This window comes from Humulus lupulus, chromosome X (assembly GCF_963169125.1).
Source record: "Humulus lupulus chromosome X, drHumLupu1.1, whole genome shotgun sequence".
NCBI lineage: Eukaryota > Viridiplantae > Streptophyta > Magnoliopsida > Rosales > Cannabaceae > Humulus > Humulus lupulus.
The window spans coordinates 190,248,661-190,258,699 of record NC_084802.1 but is presented as its reverse complement, the minus strand read 5'-3'; positions in this window follow the sequence as shown (position 1 = coordinate 190,258,699).

The following is a 10,039-nucleotide window of genomic DNA, read 5'->3' as shown; positions in this document are numbered from 1 at the left end:
AGGGGAAAAGAACTCAAGGGACACCAGCAAAGGGTGTGCCTACCACAAAGATGTGGGAATCGAGGAGTGTCGTTAGCTGAGGGATGAAATCAAAAATCTGATCAAGTTGGGGCACCTCCACCAATGGGTCAGGATGCCAGTGGGAGTTCCGGGACTACCAGCATCTCTCAGACAACCCGCGGTCCCGGGTGCACCTGGATCGTACCGACCTCCCAAGGGAGGGTACGCTGCAACCTTGGGAGCACAGGCCCCTCACGGGGCCCCAATTGTGTAGGCACTCAGACTTGGAATGCCATTTCCCACCGGAACTTCCCCCCCGCGAATAGATGGTCACGTGGCCACCATGTCATGAGGGCCACATCTAGGGGAACTATCTTTGAATGATTAGAAATGGTACCTCAGTGAACTCGACCACGACCACGAGGTATGCGCCTTGGTCCAGACCCCGGCTCAATGCCCAAAGTTGATGAATTTACGCATCACTTTCACGTAAGAAGACGCCCGGAACGTCCACTTCCCACATCATGACCCTCTGGTCATCGATGCCCAAATCGCCAACAAAATGGTGTCAAGAGTGTTGGTGGATGGCGGAAGTTCCGTTAATGTGCTATTCAAGCCGGCCTTCATTGTAATTGGCTTGACTAAGGCAGATCTGGCCTCATGCCCAACGTAGATCTACGACTTCAATGGGGATTCGATACTCCCAATGGGGAAAATCCAGTTGCCCGTAACGTTGGGGAACAAGATTCAAGGCTCGTTCAAGTTCTGTATGTTCGTAGTGGTGGACTGCCCCACCGCTTACAACGTTATTTTTGGTCGGCCCGCACTGGTTGATTTCGGTGCCATCACCTCCACCCGCCACCTCTGCAGGGAGACCAGAAGAGCGCTCGTAAGTGTTACCACATCTCTACCCGACCAATTTACATGGTCCGCGAAACGCTTCTTGAGGTGGAGAATGCTGATCTAATCCTGCCCCCTCCCTCGGCGCGAAGAAGGGTCTGGGAAGAAGATGAATTGGATCCGCGGATAGGAGCAGACCGGGCACTAGAGCCCATGAAACCTTGATTTAATTATCACGGGCTTTAGGCCTGTGAAATTTCCTATTTGATTATAAGCGTGTTGGACTTAAAATCAAGGCATGCATTATTTTCTATTGATTTAATTAATTAATTAATTATTCAAATCCTTATCAAATTTATTATTTATAATTTGAACCTTGATTTGAACTTATTTATTAATTTAGATACCAGTTTATCTTAATTAATAAATATGCCCTAATTTTTCTTTTCTTTTCTAAATTGTATAACTCTGTGAAACTATCCAAAATTGACTTGGTCAACTTTGATAATTCTAATTGATAATTAAATCAATTAATTAAGACTATCTAGATGATTTTATCCAAGGTACAGTGGGGACCATGGGCCTATGAAATCAAGCTCCAATAAGTTATCATAAATCTAACAAATAAATTTACTAACTTATTAATTCCTTGTGACTCCACTAAAGACTCAGAATTGCACTCTTGAATTCATAGAATGCTCTATAAGCAATATAGATATGTTATTAATTATACATTGTTAGAACCATAATTGTAACTCAATCCTCTATAGACGGTCTACAATGAGATAGGACTAAAATATTGTTTAACCCCTCACTATATTTTATCCTTAAAACACTTAGTTCCTTGTAAATGATATTTCAGTAAACTAATATTAATTATTGAATTGAGATCTCTATTATTTAGAACCTTGAACCAAACTAAAAGGAAACCATCGTTTCACTTCTTCATCAGAAGCTATAGATGTTCATATCTTTGATTAACACTTCCACTCGATTATACTACCGAGTTCCTAAGATGTAAGTATGGGCTAGTCTGTAGGGTAAGCTAGTAACGAACAAGTCAAAGAACTCAAATAATAAAATCATTTAGAATACTAACCACTCATAATTGAGATTTAATTGACCTATGGTCAACTATATGATATGACTAGAATAGATAATAATAGTATGTTTACTTATCTTATTTACTGTCAATATTGGTCCAGTCTGATGTAACAAATACATCCGGTCTTATCTACTTTGCTAATGTTCTTGAAAGAACATAACACTACGATGTATAAGTAGATCATGTCATTGATTGGCAATGTAATGACCCACTACTCTAGACTTTTTGGACCATTAACGAAACTATACATAAAACTTACATTTTTGCGAAAATACCATAATTTATCAGAAACTTGTAGAAACAAAGTTTACTTTCATAAAATAAGTAGGATATGGGTACCCATTGTCTTTAAAACAAAAATAACTTAAAAACTAAAAAGAGTTACATAGAAAATGCGGAAAATACATTTAAAACCATAAAAACATAAACAAGACTACATCCTCGAATCGAATAACGCTCGGCCCCTTGACTCCATTCACCATCGATACACATCCTCTAAGCGTCACGAATCTTTCCGCCTCTAAAGCTTATTTCCTGCACATAAACAGAAAAGAATGAGCCTAATGCCCAGCAAGGAAAAATCTAACACATAGTCATAAACATAAACATAATTTCATAATAACGTAAAGACATATCATAACACATAATTCACTTATTATAATGGCCATTATTACTTGGGGTCCCATAGACTAAACAAGCTTATGCCCATGAGATTAGTGGGGTCCTACCAGCTAAATAGGCATATGCCCACAATCTTTTTGGGGTCTTGTTAGTCAAATAGGGCATAAGCCCAAGCCTACAACAAACACATGCATAACAAATTCATAACACATTCATAACATATCATAACATATAAGATAACATAAACATAAACATATAGATTCTAGCCTATTTTCCTTACCAAAGTTACCGGGATAAAATGGACTGAGTTGGGACTTTTTGGAACACTCCTAAAACCATAATGAACAAGAGTGAGTCTAAAGAAATGAGATGAAATGAAAGAGAATAGGAAGACTAAACCATTAAAAGAAAATATGCTTACCACAACTTAAGTGCTTAAGAACTTGGATTCCCTAACCAAAATAAGAATGAGGTTAGGAAATTGAGTAAAAGACTAAGAGAAAGGAAACATAATACAGAAAGGAACTAGAGTTTTGGTTACCTCAAAGATTTGCAAGATCAATCTAACCTCCACCGAAATACTATAGAACTCACTTCCCAAAGTGTTTGATAAGCTTATGATGTTTAAGCTTATGGTTTTTCCCCAAACCAGGTGTTTACACTCTCACACTCACTTAACACTAGCAGCTTCTGAACTTAGAGCAAATGGTGAATAATGGCTGGGTACTAGGTCCTATTTATAGAGTTTGGAGATGAAAAGATCTTGATTTTACTTGAATAAAAATAATGGCTTTTTAGGTGAAAATCATTTGAATAATCGTTCAGCAGAGGCTGAAGACTCGTTCAAAAGATGCTGGACTTATGAAGAAGTTTGAATGGCTGAAAGGAAAGAATTCAAAAGTATTTGAAAACATGCTGGTGGAGGCGATATATCGCCCCCTATAGGCGATATATCGCCTGGACCTTTGTTCCCGAGGCGACCGTGCATCGATTCGTGTTTTCCGTACCTACGTGCTGCGATATATCGCCCCCTATAGCTGCGATATATCGGCGTACGCTGAATATTTAAACACGAATTTACACATTTTTAGCTAAGTTTGAATGGAGTAAACAGCCTTGACTAAGCCCTCAACGTACTCAAAGCTGCTGACTGACCCTATAACATTCAAACTTTACCCTTATTTAATTTAATCCTCAAAAATACTTAATCCTTAATTACCATTCATAACATGTGCTTAAAATCCTATTGGTTGATATCTAAACCTTATAATATAACAAATACTATCATTAATATCAGTCATATAATCAAACCTTAGGTTATACTTAATATTCTTAAACTATAGGTTAAACTTAGAAAATCTATAAGTACTACTATGAGTGTCCAAATAATTCCCGGTCTGAACCAAAAATCCATAGTAACAAAGATAATGCTATAAATACTATCATACTATTATCTATCTTAGCTAAGTAAAGTTCTTGGACTCTACAGGCAAGTCAGTGTAAATCATGTGCACTGACTAATCTTAGGACTAACTTATATTTGAACATATAATCATATTTATATTCCACTGTGATTACGTCACAATAAATATGATTAGCTATATGCTCAGGATTTAATATAATTTTATATTAACTAAATAATCATGAAAATAAAACAGCAAATTGTTTTACAAAGAAATTGGGTTTTAATTACGACATAAAACCCCAACAGCAAATTGTTTGGGCATTCCTATCAATGACACTTTAGGAAAATCCCTTGGCCTACAACAGAGTTTTGGTCATTCCAGAAAAGAAGTCTTTTCGTTCATCAAAGATAGAGTTTGAAGTCACCTTAATAGTTGGAACCAGAAATTCTTTTCAAAAGAAGGCAAGGAAATTCTCATTAAAGTTGTCATTCAAGTGATTCCTACCTTGCGATGGCTTGCTTCAAACTCTCTCTTTCACTATGTCAGCAAATTGAATCCCCTATGGCTAGGTTCTGGTGGGGAGGCTCATCTGATAAAATAAAAATTCCCTAGAAAAAAATGGACCTTCCTTTGTCGCTCTAAGTTTCTTGGTGGGTTAGGTTTCCGATCTCTAGTGTCCTTCAACTAAGCCATGCTAGCCAAGCAAGCCTGGCACATTCTAACCTAGCCTGACTCACTAGTTAGCCGCATCCTCAAAGATCGTTATCACCCAAACAATCAATTCCTGGGTGTTAGCTTAGGTCATAGACTGGGGCAAAAAATTTCTCATGAAAGGACTTTGTTGGCAAGTGTGTGATGGAAGATCAATCTCTGTTAAAAAAGACTATTGGATCCCCAAGCAAAGACCCCCTTTGTTTCTTTTGTCCTCTCCTGAACCTCCTCAATCAATTTCAGAACTCATTGACTGTAGTGTCCCATAATTTTTTACTTAGCTAGATTAGTAGTAGTTAGTAGTATACTGTAGTATGTTAGATTCCTTGGATTTTGGTTCAAGCCAGGACTTTGTTAGAAACTCATAGCAACAATTATGGATTTTATAAGTTTAACCTATACTTTAGAAATATTAATTATAACATAAGGTTTCATTAATATTGTTGGTTCTAGAAATATTATTAATTATAACCTAAGATTTAGATAGAATTAATAAGAGCATGACACTTGTCATAATTATGTTTATTAAGGATTTAAGTATTTTTGATGAATAGTTTAAATAAAAGAAAGATCTAGAAGCTCTAGAACCTTCCAGAAACTGTTAGGATTACGTTTAGACTTAGTCAAAGATGTTTTATCAATTCAAAATATGCTGAAAAAGTGCAAATACGTGTTTGATATATCAACATAGGCCGATATATCGCAGCTATAAGGGCCGATATATCGCTACGGAAGATATGGAAAACATGTCGACTTTGCACGAATGATCAATGGGGCTCGGGAAAATCGTCTAGGCAATATATCGCCCAGGGTAGCCGATATATCGCCCCTGGTGCATCATTTTTTAATCTTGAGGATTTTTAAATTTAAAAATAGCCTTAACCACTTGGACCTGCCTTTGAACGATTTTGACCAAGTTCTGGGCATCTGTTGAACAAAAATTCAAATCTTTTTCATTTTATATTAATTTATTTATTCAAATTAAAAGGGGTTAGCTTCACTCCTTGAACTCTATAAATAGAACCTAGTACTCAGCCATTTTCCTCATTCTTCAAGCATTTGTTCAAAGCCTCCATGTTGCTAAGATTACTATAGAGAGAAACACTTGGGTTTTGGGTTATAAGCTTTATCAATCTAAGCTTTTCTAAACAGTTGGGAAGTGAGATATAGTGAGATTTCGGTATCGAGGTTTAGATCAATTCATAAGATCATTCAAGGTATTCTTATCCTTAAGTTCAGATCTTCATGGTTCTTTAGTTTTCTTTTATTTTCTTTCATATCCTAACTCTTGTTTATGATTCTTGGTTAGGTATTTAAGTTTCTAGAAACTTAAGGTTCTTTTCGGTAAGTTTCTTTTTGATGGTTTAGTTCTCTTTTCATCTTCATTCTTTAGAAATACTCATGGTTTTGCTATTGTTTTTTAGGAGTGTTCCAATCCTGTCCTTGTTCTCAAATATCCCGGTTTGTGGTAAGGAAAATAGGATAGATTATATGTGCTTATATGTTTATGTTATGATATGTTTTATGCTATAATATGTATATGTATAAATATGTTTTTATAGTTGCTTCGGCATATGACTTGCTTAGATAGCAAGCCCCAAGAATTTTGTTTTATCATTTTCATGGTTTAGAGTTATGATTTACCCTACCTCGATTAGTAGACAGAGGACCTAGATGGGTTATCATATACTACCATGTGATCTAACCTACCACGATTAGTAAATAGAGGACCTAGATGGTTTATCACATGCCATATTAATGAGTTAATGGCGAATAATATTGTAGTCCTATATGATATATGTTTTTATAGTCATATGATTTATAATATATGTATATGATATAGTCTTATGTTTATGATTTATGATATATGTTGTTAGTAGATTTTCCTTACTAGGCATTAGGCTCATTCCTTTATTTTTAGCTTGATGCAGGAAAATGATTATGGAAGGCAGGAAAGAATCGTGGCAGCTTGGCATGTGTGTTGAGAATGAATGGATTGAATGGACTGCATGGAATGATCGAGGATGACGTTATTTTTAAGACTTTTGAATTATGTTTCTTTTGTAATTATGCATTTAGTATTTAAACAATTAAAGTTTATGCTTTATATTTTATAACAATGGGATCCCATATCACATTTTATATTTTTACCTTATTTTGTATTTGGTACAATATTTTGGTTTTTAAATAAAGTTATGTTATTTCTTATGTATGTATCAAATTAGTAGCTATGTCTTAGTAGTTTTGAATGGTATGGGGTCTTAGAAATAGTCAGGGCATTACAGTTGGTATCAGAGCAACAATTCATATGCATGAAGTTCTCCTTTATATACACTCACAAGCTCTGAATCTAACTGCCAATGTAAGTGTTTGTGTTATAGTTATTATGTTTATGTGATTAGCTAACGTTTTAGCCCTTATGTTTTCAGTTAAGAATGGATGGAGCCTTGACCTATGAGGATATTTGAGCCATTAAGGCATTGAAAATGATTAGAGAGCCAATGAATACAGTAGGAGTGTTAGAAAGAATCACTTAGAGATTAATCTTATTCCACAAGGAGATAGTTCATCTTTAGACTACTAAGTAAATTATGATGAAAGCTACGGAGCAATATGTCTTAGTAATTAGGCTTTTTAAAGATTTTCGTTCTGTAATTTCAACTTTAGAAGAAATATGGGAGACTATAGATGATGAAGATGATTTACCAGTAGCCATGAGATATTATTTCCTCATACTTAGGTTCACCTCTAAGTTGGAGTTTCAATACACTAATGAGCAAAAACATAGAATCTTTATGAATCTTCCCCGAGGTAATTTTGAGGCTCAAGATAATGAGGAGTATGAAGAAATAGATGAAGATATGTTAGATGAAGGGTTAGATGTAGAAGATCCTGATTTTTAGATTCACCCTAGTTATGATAGTTTATTACTTTATTTATTTATTATTTTTGTATTTATGATTGTACTTAGTGCTTTTTTTTCCAAATGAATATTATTGTTATTTTTGATAACATGTATATGTTTGATTTTTTTTTTACAATCATAATAAATTTAAATAAATAAATAAATAATGACCAAGTTCGGTGAGGGTGGATACAAATCAATGGACCAGGTTCTATGTTAAGAGTTAGGGGGCCATAGTAGTGGGAACGATTTTACGTATCCCAACCTTTCCTCAATAAGGTTAACTTTGGAACAACGACGAGTTTAGAGCCTAATAATTAAGTCATATAGGATGATTAGAAACATACTTAGAAAATAATAAAGATGGCTGATTTTCTAAGTATAGAAACACACCCTAATTATAAAGAAGGCTTACATAATTTTTCATAAGAAATCATAACTAGTAGGTCCGAGTCTTGTTTGCTTAGATTAATTTTTTGCCTTAGAGCCTATTAGGGTAAGTTCTAACATATTTGTTGACGCGGTTCTTCGCCAACAGGTAATTATACAAATAAGTGGGATGGATTAGAGCTAATTGGTGAACCGTAATATGAAAATAACTATATGTTAGACTGGAGAAACTAATATTATGGGAAGATGATCACTCCTTTCTTTTTAGGTGGTTCAAAGGTTAAAATCCCTCTAGTCCACCAGGCGACATTATTGATATCTCTTGACTATTTCTTACATAGCGTTTCTTTACAAAAATATGCCAACCCCTTGCACTACCCAGGGTCTTGGGATTTATAGGAAGAAGATATCTGGGTTGACAATGGGGTCATCCTATGATCTCTTTATCCTTCACGTCATCTCTGTGACACTGATGATTAATTCCTAAACTTTGGAGTGAAGTGGGGTCTAATCAATAGGTAAGGAGGGATAATGGGCCGCATGGCCCAAATCAGGCGTGGGATGCCTGAACATGCACGTTTATACTGCGTGTCCGAGAATTCAGGAATGGAATAGACACATTATGTTTGATATATGCACGTTTATATTGCGTGGTTGACTTTACAAGGGTTCAGATATCAGATCTCTGTTGCATCACGAGCTTAGTGTGGCGCCAGCTCGTGACACTCATACTTCTGCTACACGATGCCTCCGTGTAGCAGTTAACTCTCTAATCAGGTTGGGCTTGACAGAAGGAGGCCCGTAACACACAGCTCCGGGTAGACGATCTACTCTTGTCAGATCAAATTAGGCCCTTTTCTAGCTCGCCAATATGTGTGGATATTTAGGGCGTACATTTGCCCCCCAAGCCCCTGCTCGTGACTCATGACGTCATCCGTGGTCTTCACATCGGGGAATTTTAAGTATCCCTTTCGACTCTTCATGTCCCGCCCACTCTGTGGGCATCGGGCACGTGGAGCGCCGTGGTTGGTGACTGTTCAATTTCCGAGAATGGCATTAAATGGCCTAGCCTACTTTCGGCCGTAATTTTTCCTTTCGAGTTATGACCCTCGTATCTCACATTAATTTGATCGAATGGTCCTCGCTCCTTTATGTCTCTTACGCATATATAAGGTTGGCCATCTTCTATATTAGCCACCCTTCATTTGAAATTTTTTCCTCATTTTCTCTCCTTTTTAATCTCAGAAATTTCTCTTCTTCCGGTTATCATCCCAGAGATCCCTACACTCTCACCATTAGAGTTTCTGCACCAGGCCAGCTTTAAAGACTCCACCAGGACTCTGACTCCTACGCTCTTTGCGACTTCCACACTTAAAATACACTGTAAGTCCTCTGCCTATGACATGTTTTGATCTTTCTATTTTTCTATTAGGTAAACCTCCTTCTTAGTCGCACACTGTAGGTTGTTTTTGGCTGGTTTTTGGTGCATAGGTTTTGATCCTAGGTATATTGACTACATGAGAACATGTCTAGGAACGTGATGTTTAGGACAAGATAAATTCTGGGTAATTTTTCTGGGTAGCTTTAGGGAATGTCTGTTTGGAAAGGGGAAGGTGAGAGGTTTCTAGCGTGCAAAACCAGGTAGCTTAGAGGTCACGCTTCCTAGGCGGTTTTGCTTTTTTTTTTTTTAAAAAAAAAAAACTTTCCCTCCAAGGCAAGCATTATCCTGATCCTCCTGACACACAAATCCCGAGCAATCGGGGATCCGTTGGAAACGTGGGCGCGTGACCATGGCAACGCGTGGCTTCACACACCGCGGGCTGAGATTACCTCAGCCCGTGTACAAAAATCACTTCTCGCGCTATATTCCCTTTTCTATTTTTAGGTTGCCTATTTAAACTTATCTTCATTCTTGTTCGTTAGGCGACCAGATGGGACCCAGGAAGAACGTACCCAAGAAGAGCATGGCTGGCTTGTCATCCCAGTAGGCCAGCAAGGGGAAAGGGATTGCTATAGATTCTCCCATCCCCCACTTTGGTCCCATAGTGGAAAAAGAGGTCG